General features: G+C 46.7%; 1 pseudogene; it reads left to right on the forward strand.

Moving 5' to 3' along the window:
* The first annotated feature begins 7,827 nt into the window (after window positions 1-7,827).
* On the forward strand, window positions 7,828-8,377 carry LOC127052121 (elongin-B-like; annotated as a pseudogene).
* Window positions 8,378-22,405: the final 14,028 nt, after the last annotated feature.

The raw sequence follows: 22,405 nt of genomic DNA on the forward strand, positions 1-22,405 counted from the left end.
ACCCTGACGAGCTATACCCTGAACCATGCCGGACAATGTGTTTGAACCTACGGGCATTGGGAGCTCAGCCAAGAATGCAAATACTTTTCGGAGACTGCTGTGGACACTGGGATAGCTGGAGTCCTCAGTACCCCCTCCCTCCCTCCATGAGCGTCCATTTGATTCTTTGGCTTTCCGTTACGCTTGTCATGCAGCACTGTGTAGCTTGGTGATTTTTTTCAAACGCTTTGGCACTTTGTCTTCTGTAACGGAGCTCTGATAGAACAGATTTGTCTCCCCATACAACGATCAGATCCAGTATCTCCCGTACGGTCCATGCTGGAGCTCTTTTTGGATTTGGGACTGCATCACCACCCGTGCTGATCAGAGCTCCACACTGGGCAAACAGGAAATGAAATTCAAAAGTTCGTGGGGCTTTTCCTGTCAACCTGGCCACTGCATCCGAGTTCAGATTGCTGTCCAGAGCGGTCACAGTGGTGCACTGTGGGATACCGCCCGGAGGTCAATACCATCGATTTGCAGCCACACTAACCCTAATCTGATATGGTAATACCGATTTCAGCGCTACTCCTCTCGTTGGGGAGGAGTAGAGAAACCGATTTAAAGAGCCCTTTATATCGATATAAAGGGCCTCGTAGTGTGGACGAGTGCGGCATTAAATCGGTTTAACGCTGCTAAAATTGGTTTAAACACGTAGTTTCCCATAGCCCTGTCTAGGCTGTAGAAATCAGAGACTAGACAGCACACATCAGCACTTCAGCCAAGCCACCTGTCCACCCACAGACCGCCCAGCCACACAGCCTGGAGAAATGGAGTAAACTGTTATCAAACTGTAACAGGGAGATGATGATGATAATATTTCCTTTGTTCCACTGTATCTGCCTTGCCTGTTTAGAATGTAAACTCTTCAGGGCTGGGATGGTCTCCTACTGTATATCTGTACAGTGCCCAGCACAAAGAGACTTCCAGGTACTATGCTAATAGAAACAATAAAATCACTTACTAAGGATGGTTGGTGCTTTCAGGTGGAAAGAGAATATAGGTTTTACCCTGCAAAAAAAATAAAGACAATGTAATAACCCCAAACTTTTTTTTTGGCAGGAGGAGTGGTTTCCCTCACCCCTTTAAGTTGTGTGTTTCCATCTGGGAGTCTTACGGATCCCTCTTTTCATCCCTACTTGTTTGGATACTCCCCTGTTGCAGCTGACATTTGCCTGTCATGGATGAGACCGCATTCCCTTTGGACTCCCTTAAGACTAGTCCTTCATTAGGGTACTACTGACTAATGCAGAGTACTTCCTGCCCTGCGAATGGAACACATTGCCTCCAATGCAGTAAAGTTTACCAGCATACAGTAACATTTCTAACTATGAGTAATGGGATCAGCACCCAGCTCTCATGAGTGCTCCCTTTTCTCTGGCCAATATGCTTGCGATCCCAGTTTTTTTCGGGGTGGCACGCTCCTCTCGTGAGTCCCTCCCCCCTAGCCAATGGTTCTCTCAGCGGGTCTTCAGTGATGCAGCTCTCCAGCTGAGTTTAAGTCTGGGGGTGCTGCAGGTGCTGGGGGAGGTGACTCTGGATCCCTGCTGGTACTGGGGGAGGGAGGGTTGGTGGGACTCCCTACACGGCTCTGCATCCCTGCAGCTCCTAGGCACCAGAAGTAGGGGCGAGGGCAGGGGCTTCTCCACTGCTCCCGCCACAAGTACCAGCTGTCACCGGTTCCATTGGCCGGGAACCACAGCCAATTGGAGATGTGGGGGTGGGGCCTACAGGTGTCATCAGCATGCAGTGCAAAGACCCCCATCCCCACCCCTCTATTGCCTAGGATCTGCAGGGGAGTCCCCCACCCCAGCAAGCACCCTCCTCACCCCCTACCCCTAGCCCTAAGCCCCCTCCCACACACCCAAACTGCTGCTGCTGGCCCAGAGACTGCCCGGCTCAGGCAGCCACTGGACCAGCATCAGCCACTGCAGAACTTAGGGAGATCACGGAAAGTCATGGAATCCGTGACAGACTCGCAACCTTATGCATGGTGACTAGCCACAGGGCTGGAACAGCAGATGAAAGAAACATAGAATAATGACAGTGGAAGCAATTAATGGATGCAACCTACAGTGTTACTAGCAGCACAGAGGCTCTGTGAATTGCTGTAGTGAAGGAGGAGAAACAGGGGCACCAGAGGGAGAATTTGGATTGGGCAATAACCAAAGCCTTTCTAGAATTTCCAGGTCTGTCTGGGGAGTCCCAGGATCCAGATATGGCAATAAGCCAATGTAGCTGAGGGAGGAGGAATTGTGGGATAAGGGGCCTCTGCACTAGGTATATAACTCTGTATTGTAATGTTGTTGGCAGGACCAGCCCTGGATCAAATGGCGTCCCAGGCGAGGAATGTCTTTGGCGCCCTCCCCCACCACTCCTTCAAAAAAATTCCCCTCCAATTTGTTAAACTTTTGAATACCTTATTTTTTATTGCACTTGTAACCCATTTCACGACTTGGATGCACGATTTGCATGCAGGAGTTATCCCTGTCATATAAGATGATAAATGTGCATGTTAGGATCGCCTGGGTTGCCTGCTCCTAAATCCAGCTCTGATGCAGGAAAGGCAGCACTGAATGGACACATGGGTTCCGTCAGTAGCTCAGGCCCAGTTGTGGATGCCCAGTTGTATCCTTCTATGATCTAAGCCACACTGGTCACATCCCTCTGGGTGCACTCTGTATAGTTACGCCCACCTCCATTACACCAGCACCCACTGTGGACTTCCCAGTCCAAATGTCCAGCAGCTACCCTGGTTAGTCAGCTCCCATGGGCCAATGTCCATGCTTTTCGGTGGCAATTGGATATCGGGGACAGCTCACTGTGGAGGTCTCATTCTGAAGTTCTGCAGTCAACACTGGATATTCTCGGTCTCAAAATTCAGTCCCACCAGTCTTGGGGCCCTGGTCTGGATCCAATAGTGATGACTGTCATCCTTAAGCACACATGGAGCCGGCATTCCTAGAGACGGTTGGTGCACATCTAGTGCTTCTTATTATTGTTGCTGTTTTTGGTTATTTAAAGGTCCAATTAGCATTCCAGGAACACTGAATAATAAAATAAACAAACAAACCTTCCAGCCTTGAAGTGCCTTGTGCATCCAAAGTCTGACTGCAATGCTTTTGCTGTGTTTCCAGCCCATTCCATTCTCCTCAGCCTGTATTCAGTGATATTGCAAGACAAGTTGAGTAAGCAAGGTCCCCAAAGGCAAACCCTTCTCCATAACCTTGAGTAGTTTTGTGTGTTGGCTTCTGTGCTAGCTCTGGTTATGGTGTCATGCTTCATGGGTGCTACACGAGTTCACAAAATGCAGGCTCACCAGAACTGTCATATGGAAGCTCTTATGTTTATTATGGAAGTTTACAGCAAAACCCTGACCTATGAAATCAATGGGGGCTTGACCTTGACTTCAGTAGGTCTAGGATTCCCAGATTGTAACTCCATAGTTAAGAATGAGTTGAGTTTTATGCTTAAAGCAGAACTTTAAAGTTTAAAGCTAAAAGCTAAACCTCTTTGCTATGTACGAGGAGTACAATGTATCGTCCCCAAATCTATGGCACTGAGTACTGTAACCCTTTGGCCAAAGGCGTTGGCAGCAGCACGGGCCAGTGCCTTCTTTCTAGACTATTTGCTTAATTTTGGCTCAAGTCTCCACCCAATAATCTGGGTCCCTATATCCAATCTAGGCACCTTTGATAGGCGAATCCATTCCTGCTTGCTCTGCCACCTCCTGCTATAACAGTTTCAGTAGCTAGGACAGGGAGACCTCACCAAAGTCTTTAGACCAGTGTAGACGGATGCTGTAAACTCCTCTGCTTCCACCATAGTCCACACAGCAGCTCTCAGTCTGCTTGCAAGTTGTAGGTGAGACCCATTGCCACTTTGCTGCACTCACTGCTGGCCAGGTGACCAGAACTGCAGAATGGTTCTGTCCTCCACTTGCTTGATGACTAGAAGCACTGCTGAGCTCTGCCCCGTCAGGCAACGGTAGCTTTCAGCTCAGTTTTGTTTTGTTTTTTTAAGATATTGGGGGAATCAGGGATCTAACAGTCCCATAAGAGTTCTTACCCTCTGTGGAAGCATTCCCAGAAATTAACCAAGAACAGACAATCTCTCTTTTTTCCGGAACTTGGGCTCCTTCTGTTCAAGGACTCTTACCAGACCTCGACAAACATAAGTCTTCTTTAGAGTGAGCCTCTACTCAGTCATTGTTCAGGATTTGCCCAGATGGTTCCCGCCAGAGTAATCTGCAAAATATGGTCCGCAAGTACAAAGCTCAGCCAAATTATACCCCTATGTCCCCAAATTACCTGAAGCTAATATATAAATATGGTGCTGTCTTGCTCAGTACATGCCCCTTGGTCTCCAGCAGATGACAGCAGAGAGCTGACTGTTACCTTCCTTCTTTCCCTACTGACTGTCTTCCCTGAGGATTTACAGGTCAAATTGTTAATTAGTTAGCGTTAAAATCAATCAAAAGTGAGCTTTTAAGAAATGCTGCACTTGGCTCATCTTGTCTTTGACTGAGCGATCCCGATGACAGAGTAAGACAGACAGTTCTGTGTGGTTAAATCTCCTAGAAAACACATGCATAAACAATATTGAAGAAATTAGGTTGTAATTAAGTTATATTCTTAATGATTGATGTCTAATTGTTATAATTCCAGTCATGGACGACTCAAATCCTTCTTAAGTAGTGTCATTGTGATGGTTAGAAACAGTTAGAGCAGCCATGTATTTAAAGAAGAAACAAACAAACCCTAGATAGTGATGTCAGAAGTAACAAAACCAGTCAAACCTCTTCCTTTCTAGCTAATTTGCCTGCTATAATTCTATTGCTCAAGTGGAGCGGTGGAGGGAGTGGGACGGTATCAAGAGCCCTCACCAGTACATTTTTTGACTCCAATATCATGAGATTGGCTCCCACCTGCGACGACTCCTACAGATTTTGCGTAAAATTATAGCCTGTGTGAAATGGGGACAGGCACACCTTCCTCACCACTCCTATGAGGTCTGGGGAGGAGCTGAAGAGAAACAATAACTACAGAGCCCGGCACTTTGCTGTTTGTAAAGTCCTGTGCAGACTTATGGCACTTTGTTATTAGAAGAGAGGGTGTGACTAGAATAGAATAGCTAGAGAAATAGATAGAAAAACAGAGGAAAAGGAAGAGAGGGATGGGAGGAGTGAAAGAGGGAATGTAGGAGAAAGAAACTGAAAGACAGACTGGGAGAAGGTGAAAGAGGCAGAAGGAAATTGTTGGAAGGGAAAGGGAAAAAACTTACTGGGGGAAAGAGTGAGGTAACACTTGGCCTCTCTTTTGCTGTCTTTATCCTGGTTTTCGATCACAGGAAGCGCAGAAAAAGATGGAAAAACTACCCCCCGGGTCCTGTCTCCTTCCCTTTCGTTGGGAACTTGCTGCAGGTGAATTTCCAGTGTCCTCGCCTGGCTTTAACTGAGGTAAGTGCCAGAGTGACAGATGCCTTTCACTGACTGGCAGAGGGGGTTGGTGAATAGCACTCATGCCAGATCAGTTTCCAGTTTTTGAGTGGCAGCTGAAGTGCATTTATTATTTACTGCATTGCAGAAAGATTTCAATCTATAAAAGGAGAAAAAGCTAAACAATAAAAGCAAAGCAGAAAAGCATTTTACATTTACATCATGTGAGCTTGTGACATCCCCCCTCTCACTGTAATCAGTGTGGGTGGTTGGTTAATTGTTGATCAGTCATACACTATGGAACCGTGTGTACATCGAGATTGTAAATCAGTTTGTTACTATAAAAAAAGCATTGACGCTAGCTTACACTACTGTAATGGTTGCGAAAGCAGCAATGTAAGTGCCTTATTCTTCATTTGGGCCCTTAAACTAGGACTTGGACACACCCTCCCAAGGTGTGTGTGTAAATTGGAGAATTACATCACTTTAGCGATGGTTCCCATACACAGCTGTACAGCAGAGCTGGTGGGAATGTTTTCATTGAACCAGTTTTTAGACAACAAATGCTGGTTTTAATGACTATTCCCCGTTGGTGGCCTTTTGAAGGGAAAATTTATTCACTTTGGAAAAAGTTTGTTTCACAGTTCTTCATTTTTAATTATTTTTATATTATTTTGTAACGCATCAGCAGTACTATTCAGAGCACTATTACCACTGACATGTTATGGATAAAATGTAACTAGACAAATAAAAAAGCTCCATATAATAAAACAGCCTTAGAATCCAAACTTCCAGATTTCAAAATGACATTTTGAAACATAAACTTTTCAGAACAGGACTTTTTTGGGAATTTCAATACCTGGGAAATTTGTTTTCATTCTGATTCTAACTGGAAACAATTTTCAAAATGTCAAAGTTTCTCGCTGACTGGAAATTGAGTTTTGAGCAGCGCAAATGGACAGCCAAGTATTGGTGCAGTGAGACAGTATTTTCATAGAATCATAGAATATCAGGGTTGGAAGGGACTTCAGGCGGTCATCTAGTCCAACCCCGTGCTCAAAGCAGGACCAATTCCCAACTAAATCATTCCAGCCAGGGCTTTGTCAAGCCTGACCGTAAAAACCTCCAAGGAAAGAGATTCCACCACCTCCCTAGGTAACCCATTCCAGTGCTTCACCACTCTCTGAGTGAAAAAGTTTTTCCTAATATCCAACCTAAACCTCCCCCACTGCAACTTGAGACCATTACTCCTTGTTCTGTCATCAGGTACCACTGAAAACAGTCTAGATCCATCCTCTTTGGAACCCTCTTTCAGGTAGTTGAAAGCAGCTATCAAATCCCCCCTCATTCTTTTCTTCTGCAGATTAAACAATCCCAGTTCCCTCAGCCTCTCCTTATAAGTCATGTGCTCCAGGCCCCTCATCATTTTTGTTGCCCTCCGCTGGACTCTTTCCAATTTTTCCACATCCTCCTTGTAGTGTGGGGCCCAAAACTGGACACAGTACTCCAGATGAGGCCTCACCAAAGTCGAATAATGGGGAATGATCACATCCCTTGATCTGCTGGCAATGCCCCTACTTACACAGCCCTAAATGTCAGTAGCCTTCTTGGCAACAAGGGAACACTGTTGACTCATATCCAGCTTCTCGTCCACTGTAACCCCTAGTTCCTTTTCTGCAGAACCGCTTCCTAGCCATTCGGTCCCTAGTCTGTAACAGTGAATGGGATTCTTCCGTCCTAAGTGCAGGACTCTGCACTTGTCCTTGTTGAACCTCATCCGATTTCTTTTCACCCAGTCCTGTAATTTGTCTAGGTCCCTCTGTATCCTATCCCTACCCTCCAGCGTATCTACCACTCCTCCCAGTTTGGTGTCATCTGCAAACTTGCTGAGAGTGCAGTCCACGCCATCCTCCAGATCATTAATGAAGATATTGAACAAAACCGGCCCCAGGACCAACCCTTGGGGCACTCCACTTGATACCGGCTGCCAACTAGACATGGAGCCATTGATCACTACCCATTGAGCCCGACGATCTAGCCAGCTTTCTATCCACCTTATAGTCCAATCATCCAGCCCATACTTCTTTAACTTGCTGGCAAGAATACTGTGGGAAACAGTGTCAAAAGCTTTGCTAAAGTCAAGGAATAACACATCTACTGCTTTCCCCTCACCCACAGAGCCAGTTCTCTTATCACAGAAGGCAATTAGGTTAATTAGGCATGACTTACCCTTGGCGAATCCATGCTGACTGTTCCTGATCACTTTGCTCTCCTCTAAGTGCTTCAGAATTGATTCCCTGAGGACCTGCTCCATGATTTTTCCAGTGATTGAGGTGAGGCTGACTGGCCTGTACGGTGGCGGAGCCGGTGGATGCGGCTGCGTCTGGGCGAGCCAGGAGCGGCCGGGATGGACGTGTTCCTGATGATCCGGCACCACAAGACAACCATCTTCACCGACGCCAAGGAGTCCAGCACCGTGTAAGAGCTGAAGCGCATCGTGGAGGGCATCCTCAAGCGGCCCCCCGAGGAGCAGCGGCTCTACAAGGATGACCAGCTGCTAGACGACAGCAAGACCCTGGGAGACTGCAGCTTCACCAGCCAGACGGCGCGGCCCCAGGCCCCGGCCATGGTGGGCCTGGCTTTCCGAGCCGGGGATGACTCCTTCGAGGCTCTCCGCATCGACCCCTTCTCCAGCCCCCCAGAGCTCTCCGACGTCATGAAACCCCAAGACTCCAGCAGCAGCACGAACGAACAGGCCGTGCAGTGAGATCGGGGGGAAGGCGCAGAGACCCACTCTGTCCCCACAGCATGTCTCTCCCGGCCCCCTAACACACAGCCCTCGCCTCCCTGCCTGGGATCAAACCCCCTTCACCAGCCCCCCCCGAAATCCACCTTCTCTTCAGTTTGGAGACAATAAAGGTTCCCTGGATCCTCCTACTTCCCTTTTTTAAAGATGGGCACTACACTAGCTTTTTTCCAGTCACCCGGGACCTCCCCCGTTCGCCATGAGTTTTCAAAGATAATGGCCAATGGCTCTGCAATCACATCCGCCAACTCCTTTAGCACCCTTGGATGCAGCGTATCCAGCCCCATGGACTTGTGCTCCTCCAGTTTTTCTAAATAGTCCCGAATCACTTCTTTCTCTGCAGAGGGCTGGTCACCTTCTCCCCGTACTGTGCTTCCCAGTGCAGCAATCTGGGAGCTGACCTTGTTCATGAAGACAGAGGCAAAAAAATCATTGAGTACATTAGCTTTTTCACATTCTCTGTCACTAGGTTGCCTCCTTCATTCAGTAAGGGGCCCACACTTTCCTTGACTTTCTTCTTGTTGCTAACATATCAGAAGAAACCCTTCTTGTTACTCTTAACATCTTTTGCTAACTGCAACTCCAAGTGTGATTTGGCCTTCCTGATTTCACTCCTGCATGCCTGAGCAATATTTTTATACTCCTCCCTGGTCATTTGTCCAGTCTTCCACTTCTTGTAAGCTTCTTTTTTGCGTTTAAGATCAGCAAGGATTTCACTGTTAAGCCAGCTGGTCGCCTGCTATATTTACTATTCTTCCTACACATCAGGATGGTTTGTTCCTGCAACCTCAGTAAGGATTCTTTAAAATACAACCAGCTCTCCTGGACTCCTTTCCACCTCATGTTATTTTCCCAGGGGATCCTGCCCATCAGCTCCCTGAGGGAGTCAAAGTCTGCTTTTCTGAAGTCCAGGGTCTGTATTCTGCTGCTCTCCTTTCTTCCTTGTCTCAGTATCCTGAACGCGACCATCTCATAGTCACTGCCTCCCAGGTTCCCATCCACTTTTGCTTCCCCTACTAATTCTTCCCTGTTTGTGAGCAGCAGGTCAAGAAGAGCTGTTAGTTGGTTCCTCCAGCACGTGCACCAGGAAATTGTCCTCTACACTTCCCAAAAACTTCCGGGATTCTCTGTGCACCACTGTATTGCTCTCCCAGCAGATATCAGGGTGATTAAAGTCTCCCATGAGAACTAGGGCCTGTGATCTAGTAACTTCTGCTAGTTGCCAGAAGAAAGCCTCATCCACCTCATTCCCCTGGTCTGGTGGTCTATAGCAGACTCCCACCATGACATCAGCCTTGTTGATCACACTTCTAAACTTAATCCAGTATTGTAAATATGAAATTGGAGCAGCCAAAGTTCCCTATTTGGGACACTGGGTTGAGAGCAGGCAAATCTTTCCTGACCCCTTGAAAGTGGAAGCCATTGTTAATGGCTTATATCCCAGAGCAAAACGGAGTTCCAGTCCTTCATAGGTTTGGTTAATTGTTACTGCTGATTTGTGCAAGAGTTCAGGGACATTGTGTCTGCTATCACAGGCTTGTGCAAGAAGACAAAACCAAACACAGTCACGTGGGCAAAAGCTTGTCCACAGGGTTTTGATAAGGTAAATGAACATTCTGTCTGAAAAGCCTGTTCTGGCCAGTCTTGATTTTGATAAAGTGTTTGAACTATGTACTGATGTGTCAGACATTGGTTTAAGTGCAGCAGCAGTACAATCAGGGGAAAGGAACAAAAGCCTCTTGCTTTCTTCCGGCAACTAGCAGAAGTTACTAGATCACAGGCCCTAGTTCTCATGGGAGACTTTAATCACCCTGATATGTGCTGGGAGAGCAATACAGCAGTGCACAGAGAATCCCGGACATTTTTGGGAAGGGTAGAGGACAATTTCCTGGTGCAAGTGCTGGAGGAACCAACTAGCAGAGCTCTTCTTGACCTGCTGCTCACAAACAGGGAAGAATTAGTAGGGGAAGCAAAAGTGGATGGGAACCTGAGAGGCAGTGACTATGAGATGGTCTCGTTCAGGATACTGAGACAAGGAAGAAAGGAGAGCAGCAGAATACAGACCCCCACTGAACAGAATTACAAGAAAAGGATGCTATGCTGTTGAGTAGGCAATCAAACAATTAAGGTCCTCTCTCTTTAGCAGAGAGTTCAAGGCTTGAACTGGCCAATCTCCATTAATCTGGGTACATAGAACCAAAGGCACCAATTCCAAACTGGGAGGTGGAGCATGAGGCTCCAAGAATATGACTTGGAAATTGTCCCAGTGGCTGGCCCTCCTACAGCACTGTAAGAGGGGAGATGTGACCACCTGAAGACCCCTTTGTGCTAACTGGCAAAGGGCACACTCAACTCACTGATGTCCAAATGTTTAGCCAAACAGTGTTTTGTAAGGTTTCCTATAGAACTGGTGACATGCTGGTCATGGATAACATTGTGTGATGTATGTATGGGTTGTGTATAGAGAATTATGTATGGGTGTTGTAATATAGTCTTAAAATATGTTGTGGAGGCAACTGATAAACAAGGTTGTTGTAGAGAAAGGAGCTGGGGGGATGAAGGGGCTCTGATGTCAAGGTGTCTGTCCCCGCCCCGCCCCTCTGTACCTCATCTCTCAAGGGCCCAGGAGTGGGACATGGGACAGAGCTTGCTGGCAGCTGATGCTGTGTCTGAACAGGCAGGCTTCAGACTGGTGTGTCTCTCTCTCTCACGCACGCACGCACACACACATTGTGTGTGTCTATCTGTATGTCTCTCTCTCTCTCTTACACTCACCTCCCAACACATTGTTATATTGTTTTTGTTGTCACTTCTTGATATTTTCTGCAATGTACATAAATTCTCTGTAATTTTAATCTTTTAAAAGTGCTGCTGTTTGAGTTTTTGACTGGTCTATGCATTTCATAATTTATATTTCTCTCTTATGCTTAAATTTAATTCTTTGTGTAGTGAGTTCTAAAATGCCTAACCTGTCCTGCCTGTTGTAATTATGCCTATGGTCACATTTTAAAAATATATATTACGTCCAGGGTTTTTGTTTCTACATTACCTCAATATTGGTGCACAGAAGAAAATTCATTCGGTACATGGATGGAAAAAGTGAGAGGGAACTTTGCACAGGACTGTAAAAAGAAGTATGCTGTGTAGTTGTAGCCATGTCGTTCCCTGGGTATTAGAGGGACAAACTGGGTTCTGGCTCTATAAAAAGAAAGGGAGAGGACCCTTAGCTATCCATCACTTAAGGGGAAAAGAGGCCAGTATTCTTGAAAGCTGTTGAAAGTGAGTCCATCAGATATGTGAGCTGAAGAGGCCTAGAATTGACTGTAGGGGAGAAATTGCCTCAGACTGGGATTATAATCTGTTAACACGCTTTCTAATGTCTACACTTTTTCTTTTGTTTTATTTGTAACCATCTTCCGTTCCTATTATCTCTGCTTAATATCACTTAAATCTCTGTTCTTTATTCATAAATTTATTCATGTTTTATTATAAATTCATCTGAGCCCTGTTATATTAAAGTGGGGTGTGGATCCTCAGCTGAGCCAACAAGCTGGTGTGTCTCTCAGGAGGTAGATGGACTTCTGTGATTATCCAGTGACAGGGTCCAGACGCTACCAAGACATGTCACTGGGGCACTCAGGAACTGGGGTTCACTGAATGCTATTTGCAAAACCAGGTTTAGACTGGCAGAATCTTGAGGAGTTTGCTAGTAAGGCAGACAGACTGGTGTGGCAGGACACAAGTTTAAGATCCAGCAAAGATCTCTCTGGCTATGGCAGAGAGGCGACGGAATGGCTTATGGTTCTGGGCTCACTAAGGAGAGTGTCACACATCACATCTATTAGAGTTTGCTTTCTGTGTAGAATAGCCTTTTTAGAGGTTTGAGAAACACTATCCCTAACTTAAAGGTACTTTTGGGGCCAGGATGTGCCTGTTCTGCTCTCTTGCTCACAGTCAACAAGTTGCTTCTCCTCATGCCGGTTTTCTTGCTCCCATTGTCCCAATCTCTGTTGCTGTGTTGCATCTTTTATTTTTTTGATCAGTGTTACTTAATGAAAGGTGTCGGATTGACAGTCCCTTTTAGACTGAAATCCTCTGTCTGCAGAATGGGCAATGGTAATGCAAGATTTACGCAGGAACATATGCCTCACTAACTCCAATCCACACAGACCCACTCTAAACAGGAGAGAGGAGTTTGAGGTCCTTGCCTTTCCTCCAGAGACTGCAAATGTGGGATCCAGTCAGCACGCTGTGTGATTGTACCTAAATGCCTGGTGGGGTGTGTGTGTTTGTTTGATTTGTTCTGTAAAGTGAGCATCTGTCCCACTGGAAGGTGGGCAGAAACCACCAGTTTATGGTCACATAAGATATTGAAGAGTGACTGTTTGACCATTATAGTCCTGGGTTGATTTTGAACCAGAAACCTAGATGCAAAGGGCTCTATAGCCTATTCTCTTGAGTTACCTAGGGTATGTCTACACTATGAAATTATGTCAAATTTATAGAAATCAATTTTTAGAAATCGTTCTTATACAGTCGATTGTGTGTGTCTCTACACAAAATGCTCTAAGTGCGTTAACTCAGCGGACTGAGTCCACAGTACGGAGGCTAGCGCTGACTTCCAGAGCGTTGCACTGTTGGTAGCTACCCCACAGTTCCCACAGTCTCCACCGCCCATTGCAATTCTGGGTTGAGCTCTAAATGTCTGATGTGGCAAAAACAGTGTAGTGGGTGGTTCTGGGTACATGTTGTCATGTCCCTCTCTCCTTCCATCCCTCCCTCCATGAAAGCAATGGCAGACAATCATTTCCTGCCTTTTTTCCTGGATTACCTGAGCAGATGCCATACCATGGCAAGCATGGAGCCCGCTCAGCTCACTGTCACCATACGTCTCCAGTAGGGTGGCAGATGTTAAGGGGAAAATATCAAGACTGCCGTGGGGGGGGCTTTTTTTTTTAACACTCACCCATCTGGGAATTCAGCAGCAATTCCTCTGGGTGGAGCTCAACCATATGCTGGAGCCATTTGAGTTTGATGCTCCAGCAGCCTGAGCCCTGATTCCTACCTTCTGTCAGCAAACTGACACCAATCTTCAGCCTGCCACTTACTCTCTTCAGCCCACCACCTCTCTTCACGTTCATATTGTGCTTTCCTGCATTCTGACATTGTCTGCCTCCAGGCATTCTGCTGGGCTCTGTCAGTGCGGGAGGACAGCATGAACTCAGAGAACATTTCATCCCGAGTTGTTTTTTTGCCTTCTAATCTTCGCTAGCCTCTGTGAAGGAGAAACATACGCAGCTGGTGGTGGAAAAAAAAGGGAGAGTGGTAGTTAAAAAGACACATTTTATTGAACAATGGGTACACTCTTTCACGGTAAACCTTGCTGTTAACATTGCATAGCACAAGTGCTTTCGTTACAAGGTCGCATTTTGCCTCTTATTGAAGGAGGTACTGCCGGTGTGGTGTGAGAGATCACTCACGCAGGGCTGGGCAAAAGAATTTGGCCATGGTAAGCCTCAGTCTTTTGGCTTCTTTGAAACCATTCCCACATGTTATAAAGGTTAAACAACAGTGCCCTCATTTCCCATACCAAACACCCGTTGGGTTGGCCATTTAAAATGGATTCGCAATTTAAAAGGAGGGGCTGAGGTTTGCAGGTTAGCTTGCAGCACAAACCCAACTAATCCACTCCCCGCCCCCAATTCTCTGGGATGATCGCTTCACCCCTCCCCCGCACCATGTGGCTAACAGTGGGGAACATTTCTGTTCAGCCAGAGGCAAACAGCCCAGCAGGAACGGGCACCTCTGAATGTCCCCTTAATAAAATCACCCTATTTCAACCAGGTGACCATGAATGATATCACTCTACTGAGGATAACACAGGTAGATAACGAATGGATGTTGTTTGAATGATTCCAGACTATGTGCTACTGGTCTGGCATGGTAAAGTGTCCTAGCATGGAGGACGGAATAAAGTTGCCCTCCCCAGAAACCTTTTGCAAAGCGTTTGGGAGTACATCTGTAATAACCTTAGTCCCAGATTTGGACCTTAGCGTCCAAAATATGGGGGTTAGCATGAAAACCTCCAAGCTTAGTTACCAGCTTGGACCTGGTACCTGCTGCCACCACCCAAAAAATTAGAGTGTTTTGGGGCACTCTGGTCCCTCTGAAAAACCTTCCCTGGGGACCCCAAGACCCAAATCCCTTGAGTCTCACAACAAAGGGAAATAATCCTTTTTCCCTTCCCCCCTCCAGGTGCTCCTGGAGAGATACACAGACACAAGCTCTGTGAACCCAAACAGAGTGAATCTCCCTCTCTGTTCCCAATCCTGGAAACAAAAAGTACTTTCCTATTCCCCCCAGAGGGAATGCAAAAATCAGGCTAGCGATCCAACACACAAATCTCCCCTTGATTTCTTCCTCCCACCAATTCCCTGGTGAGTACAGACTCAATTTCCCTGAAGTAAAGAAAAACTCCAACAGGTCTTAAAAGAAAGCTTTATATAAAAAGAAAGAAAAATAAGTACAAATGTTCTCTCTGTATTTAGATGATACAACACAGGGTCAATTGCTTAAAAGAATATTGAATAAACAGCCTTATTCCAAAAGAATACAAATCAAAGCACTCCAGCACTTATATTCATGCAAATACCAAAGAAAAGAAACCATATAACTTACTATCTGATCTCTTTGTCCTTACACTTGGAAACAGAAGACTAGAAAATAGAAACTACTTCTCCAAAGCTCAGAGAAAGCAGGCAGCCAGAAAAAAAAAACCTTAGACACTCAAATCCCTCCACCCAAAGTTGAAAAAATCCGGTTTCCTGATTGGTCCTCTGGTCAGGTGCTTCAGGTGAAAGAGACATTAACCCTTAGCTATCTGTTTATGACAACATCCAGGAGAGCTTTATGGAGATATTCCTGGAGGATTTCCGCTCCATCTCCAGACACGTTAACAGACTTTTCCAGTAGCTGTACTGGTGGCAAATGCCAGGGCAAATTGATCATTAAACACGCTTACTTTTAAACCATGTCTAATATTTACAAAAGTACACTCGCCAGAGGTCCCTTCTCCGCCTTCAGGGTCCGAGAGGCAGCTTTGGGTGGGTTCGCGGGTTACTGGCTCCAGGTCCAGGATGAGGAAACAGATCCTGGCTGTTGGGGAAACCAGTTTCTCTGCTTCCTTGCTGTGAGCTATCTTCAACCTCCTCCTCCTCCTCATCTTCCTCATCCCCAAATCCTGCTTCCGTGTTGCGTCCTACTCCATTGACGGAGTCAAAGCACAGGGTTGGGGTAGTGGTGGCTGCACCCCCTAGAATGGCATGCAGCTCATCATAGAAGCGACATGTTTGGGGCTGTGACCCGGACCAGCCGTTTGCCTCTCTGGTTTTTTGGTAAGTTTGCCTGAGCTCCTTAATTTTCACATGGCACTGCTGCAAGTCCCTGTTATAACCTCTGTCCTCCATGCCCTTGGAGACTTTTTCAAATGTTATGGCATTTCATTTACTGGAACGGAGTTCAGCTAGCACGAATTCGTCTCCCCATATAGCAATCAGATCCTGTACCATGCTGGAGCTCTTTGGTCACCTCTGCTGATGAGCTCTGCATGGTCACCTGTGCAGATCAGCTCGCCACACTGGCCAAAGAGGAAATGACATTCAAAAGTTCTCAGCGCTTTTCCTGTCTACGTAGCCAGTACATCTGAGTTGAGAGAAGCTGTCTAGAGCGGTCACAATAGAGCACTCTGGGATAGCTCCCGGAGGCCAATACCATTGAATTACATCCATACAACCCCAAATTTGACCTGGCAAGGCCGATTTCAGCGCTAATCCCCTCATCGGAGGTGGAGTAAAGAAATCGATTTAAGTCGAAAAAAAGGGCTTTGCCATGTGGACAGGTCTAGGGTTAAATCGAGGTAACGCTGCTAAATTCAACCTAAAATTGTAGTGTAGACCAGGTCCTACTCTTCCTCATGGGGGACTGGATTGGAACTGATCTCCTGCAGGTGAACGGCTTCTCAATCCATCCTCCATTTTCTTCTTTTAAAAAAACATCAATCTTAGTCCTCAATGTGTCTCTTGTGTTACTCTTCAGCATTTTTGGTTTTCTTTCCCAAAGTGGACTTAAAACAGGGTGAGCAGCAGCAGGAAATGACTCTGCACATGAGGACAAAATGACATCTGTATGTGAGGGCAGCAAAGAGCTGAAACAACATATGAGGAAAGTTGTGGTGACAGAGGAAGAGAGGTCAGCACAGCTCTAAAATGACAGTGTGTCCTAAATTGCTCCAAGCTGTTGTCTATCAATTTAATCTAAAAGAATCTGAACATTTCTAATATATCAATTGTTTAAACAATTTCACTCCAGATGTGGTGGCATTTCCATGGTGGATAAAAGGGTCCCTGTATCTTGTCCTTAGGCACTATGTAAATTATGAGCAGCAATTATAATTTTGTTTTGGAGTGCCCCAGGAAGCCACTTGGGGTCAGAATCCTCTGTTAGACATCACCATAATGACCTCTGTGGTCAAGGATTAAAATCTTGCATGTTCGCAATTTGGATTTCAGGATGGGGGTTAGAAGCAGACATAGGAGAAATGGGTGAAATAAACTTTATTTTAGGGTGGGCAAACTTTTTGGCTCGAGGGCCACTTGGGGTTGCAAAACTGGATGGAGGGCCGGGTAAGGAAGGCCGTGCCTCCCCAAACAGCCTGGCCCCCGCCCCCATGAACCCCTTCCCACTTTCCACCCGCTGATGGCTCCCCTCAGAATCCCCGACCCATCCAACCCCCCCTGCTCCTTTTCCCCTAACCATCCCCTCCTGGGACCCCTCACCCCTAACCGCCCCCGGGACCCCACCCCCATCCAACCCCGCTGCTCCCAGTCCCCTGACTGCTCTGACCCCTATCCACACCCCTGCCCCATGACAGCCCACCCCCAGGACTCTCAAGCTTATCCATCCCCCCATCCCCTGATCGCCCCCAGAATCCCCACCCCATCCAACCTCTGACTGCCCCTGGGACCCCCTGCCCGGCCCCCTTCCGGTGTGGCTCAAAGCAGCATGTCTGGCAGCCGTGCAACCCAGCCGGAGCCAGACACGCTGCCGTGCTGCTCGGCAGGAGTGCACAATCCTACTGCACATAGCGCTGCCCGTGTGGCTGAGAGGGAGGGGAGTCAGTGGGGGAGGGACCGGGTGGTAGCCTCATGGACCAGGCAGGATAGTCCCACAGGTCAGAAATGGCCTGCGGTCCATAGTTTGCCCACCTCTGCTTTACTTGTACAAAAATGTTTCCTTTGTACAATGGCAAGAACTATGGTGGGTGAGTCAGTCCATGTGCCAAGGCATGATAACATTTTCAGTAGTAAATTCAGAGCTGAAGAAAGGTGTTGGGTTGAGAATGGAGACTGAGGGGTCTGCTGTTCTCCACAGAGCAGGGATTCACAAGATGGAAACTTATCACTGTCCTTCCCCTGTCAATACTGGGTGCCCAGATCTGAACCTGCTCTTTGCGCAAGAGGGGAATTACGTCTCCATGGGCCTTGCCCAGTCCTTGTCCTCGCTACTGACAATGCCAACAAAGTTCCTGCTGGTTGTGAAGCTATTTAGGTGATGTGGATAACTAGCCTACTAGCACTTTGACTGAGGCCACTCATTCATCTCCCCTCAGCCACTCAGCAATGGTCTGAGAAGCAGGATTGGAAGCACTGATCTGGGATGAAAGGCTCTGTATCCCATCCCCACTTCCCTTATTCCTACAGTCCCTAGCCTAGCATGAATTCTGAGTGTTTATTTTCCATATTTCTCACTTAGAAATACTGTGGGGTTTGAAATAGTCTCCATGGCCCAGGTCCTCAACTATGGTTGAGAGCACAGTGCAGTTCAGAACTGGGGACAGAAAGCTAGTCTTTGTGCTCTCCCAAACCTGGGCTGACTGAGGTGTTCTGATTTCCTCATGTCATTTAGAGCAGACTAATACACTAAATAACCATGGGCCTTTCTGACAGCTGGAGATCAGAAGGGCCTTGGTACACCCCGGCTATGCCCCTTACAGTGGCAGCAAGGATGGAGGGATGGTATAGGAGCCACAACGTAGGCTGTACCCCAGGGAAGGTGGTCCTATGGCACCTTTGCCTGCTCCACGCTTACGCATCACCCATGGTGTGTCATAAAATGGTGGTTTCATATCCTGAGATCTGGGCCTTGTATATTTGTTTTAATCAGTTTTAAAATCTGAACATTAAGGGACAATTTAGAGCAAAAGATTTCAGAAATGCAGTAATTAAAATGACCGCGAGTAGTTCCATTGTCACAAATGCTTAAGGTTGCTTGACTGGATCAGGTCTTCAGTCTCCAGTGTAAACAGTTCCATGCTGTACATCATGTTGGCAGCTAATTGTTTAATTAACGAATGTAATGAACTGATAACACTTGGACAGTCTGGTGTGTGTGTTTAGAATATAGATATTCAGGCCTGTCTGTAAAAGCTATACTTTAAGAACTTAGGAGTATTTTTATCACTTATGATATGAAACAAAGAATCAAAATCACAGTTCACCTGTGTATGGGCCTTCTCTCACTAGGATAGTCTGAGGCCTTGTTCTTAGGTTAAGGCCTTTGGCTAAGCAGCAGGGGCAGCCATAAGCTGGGAAGCGAATGGTCACATTCTCACATTCCAAACCAGTCACACTGAAATAAGATGGTATTGGGCTGTTAGGAAGATGATCCTGTCCTGATAGTGCCCATCACCACCAGACAAAGAAACGGATCTTAAGATGGTTAAAGAGAACTTAGTTTGATAGCATCCTGTCAGGAAGAAATCACCTATCTCCGGTTGTGGTTGTGAAATCCTCATTTCTGTAGTGTTTTATCTTTATGGCCCCCACTTTTCTATTGTTAATCTGTCTGGTTCTCTAATTGTTTGTCTTGTATATAATTAATTTTGCTAGATGTAAGTTAATGAGGGAACTGGGATATAATTGTTTAGAGAATTATGTTTCAATATGTTAGGATTGGTTCATAAAATTTCAGTAAAATTATTTGTTAAGGTGTAGCTAAGAATATTACTATATAAACTGGGGTCAAGCAGGAAGTGGAAGGGAAATTGGACTCATGCTTACTCAGGCGAGGGGAACAGGGACACAGGAAAGGCTGTGCAGCATCAGAGCTGGGAATGGGGACACGGTGTAAACGCTCTGCGGCGTCAGAGCTGGGAATGGGGACACGGGGTAAATGCTCTGCGGTGTCAGAGCTGGGAAGGGAACACTGGGGAACAGATTCTATTGGCGTATAGAGATAAGCCTGATTGGAGTGAAGGGCTACGGAATATGCTTGCTTGGAAACTAACCCCAATAAACGTCACTTTGTCTGAACTTTGGGCTTCTGGTCTTTTGCTGCTTGCTGTCTGCGTGACAAGAACCGGGGAAGTAGGAGTGTGAAGGGAAGGCCCTCTAACGGTGTGTTTTACAAAATGGTGTCTATGGGGTGTTTTGTTGCTGTCTATATGGGCATCTCCTTGAAATCCTCCCCTCCCTCTCTTTAGCAGGCAGGAAGCTTTGGAAGAGTCAAAAACGTGACATTCTTTATGAAAAAGTTCCTGAGCAGAAACAGCGGATGGCGGATATGATCAAAATGCTCTACCAGATGGCAGCTAAAATTGATGGTACCTATTAGAACTGTACTATTATGAGTCTCATGTCTAAGCGTATTAGTGCTGTTGCTAGTATGTTGAGCATTGTTGGAATAAATAAGGAATCTACCAGTAATTTATTCCTTACAACTCTACAAATCAGGATCAGATTACTCCACCTAGCCCACTGTAGGATCTGGAGTGGCATCTATTTTGATTTGCATAAGAATGGCCATACAGAGTCAGAGCAATGGTCTGTGTAGCCCAGTATCCTATCTTCCGACTGTGACCAATGTCAGATACTTCAGAAGGAGTGAAAAGAACAGGGCAATTATCAAGTGTTCCATCGCCGGCCATCCAGTCCCAGCATCTGGCAGTCAGAGGTTTAGGAACATCCAGAGCATGTAGTTGCAGACCTGACCATCTTGGCTAATAGCCATTGAGGGACCTAACTTCCATGAAACTAGCATGGAACTCTCCCGGGACATAAACAATTTGCATGAAACTCTCCCGGGACATAAACAATCTCACTCTCAGATTTTAGGGCCCAACCAAGTTCCCACTGAAACATGTGGCACTCAGACACATTTGTAGTGAAAACAAGTAAACATTTATTTAACAAAGTACAGTGATTTGAAAAGTAGCAAGTTGAAGTATTGGAAGCAAATGGTTTACATATAAAATAAAATGTTAACATGCTTTCTAGACCCTAGACTTATTTAACTAGATACTTTTCTGTCTTAATGTAACGTGCTTGGATGCTCTGCAAGAACGAGACCCCCACACACTGTGAGTTATTTGGCTTTAATGAAGGTAAAGTGACACATTCGCAATGGGGACGCTGGGCTTTGCTGTCACTTTGACGCGGAACCCAGCACTGAAGCTCAGCTCAGCCTGGGTCGGAGTCCAAAGGCGGGACCGGGAGCATACAGCTATATATACACAATACAAAAGCAACTTATACATATGCAAAAAGGGACTTTCCACAAGCTATGCCCGCCCTTTGGCCTAAGGCCATACAAACTGGTTTCAACCAGTTAAAAGCAAGTTATAACTGGCAGGCCGTGTCCTACAATGACCGGCCACTTAGCAAGCAGAGGCTTTCCGCAAGGCCGCAGAGAAAGCGAAGATACCCTAGCTAGGCCGTGACACAGTCTTCCGCAGTCCCCTACACTTGTAGAGTAAAGTTCCCCCAAAACCCTTCCAGTATCTTACAGCCAGGCTTGGTTGTGATCTTCCATGAGACAAGCCATGCTGCCAGCTTGTCTCCTCAGTGGAAAGATGCAGAGGGTGTGTCTCTGTGCCCTCAGTGTTACCCCCAGTCCACTGTCCTTCCTTGTAAACTGGTTGCTGCTCAGCACCCATGGGTGGTTTTTTCCTGAGTGCTACTTTCTTGTCAATTTCACTATCTCTTGATTAGCGTTTGGCTCAGTTTGAGGCTAGGGCTCCTCTGGGGCACAGCCACTACACAATATACACCTGACCAGGTGGAGAGAGAGAAGCATCTCTCACCTCCTCCCTGAGAGTGTTCAGTAGTTGGTTCTCTCTTCAATTCTATGTAAAAATCATCCAATAAGAAAGAGAAGGACTCAGATCTAGTTAAACCCATTTTAAGCAATCTCTGGGGGGCTCAGCAAAAACTGGTTACTAACCAACCAAGTGAGGAGAAACGGTGAAGGTAGGGTGACCAGATAGCAAGTGTGAAAAATTTGGATGGGGAGGGGGGAAGGTAGTAGGAGTCTATATAAGAAAAAGTCCTGAATATGGGGATTGTCCCTATAAAATGGGGACATGCAGGACCGGTGCTAGGGGTTTTAGCACCCTAGGCACATGGCAATTTCGCTGCCCCGCGCGTTGGTCCCGCGGCTCCGGTGAAGTTACTGCAGTCGTGCCTGCGGGAGGTTCACTGGAGCCGCGTGAGCAGCCGACTGTCCGTCCGCAGCCACAACTGCGGCAGCTCCACCAGAGCCGCCTGCCGCCCCTCCGGCAAAACACCGCCCACCAATAATCCTGGCACCCTAGGCGATTGCCTAGGCCGCCTAAATGGAAGCGGGGCCCTGGGGACATGTAGTCACTCTAGGAGAGGATTGCTACTTCTGAATACAAGGGGTAATTCGAGCCCTAGGATAGACTCACGCTTGCATATGGACTTAACCTTACATCTCACACAGGCTCCAGGGGCGCCTTTCTCCCTCATGTTACATGGCGCAGATGCTGGAAATGGAGCTGTGGCCTTTCCCTTTTACAGGGGCTGGGCCACCCTTCATTAACACTCCCCTGCGAGTTTGTATTATCTAGGCAGAGGAGGGGCTACAGAGAAATTCTGGCCAAGCAGCTCCAAGCTGTGACGTTGGCCAGAGGGGGGCAGGTGTCTGAGAAATAAAGAGAGAGAGAAGGGGAATGAGTGGAGGAAACTAGGGAGACAGAAATAGCAGAGAGTGAGAGAACAGGAGCAGGGAAAAGAGGCAGGGGTGAGAGTTAAAAACATGGAGGGGGG

Source organism: Gopherus flavomarginatus, chromosome 1 (assembly GCF_025201925.1).
Source record: "Gopherus flavomarginatus isolate rGopFla2 chromosome 1, rGopFla2.mat.asm, whole genome shotgun sequence".
NCBI classification, from domain to species: domain Eukaryota; kingdom Metazoa; phylum Chordata; order Testudines; family Testudinidae; genus Gopherus; species Gopherus flavomarginatus.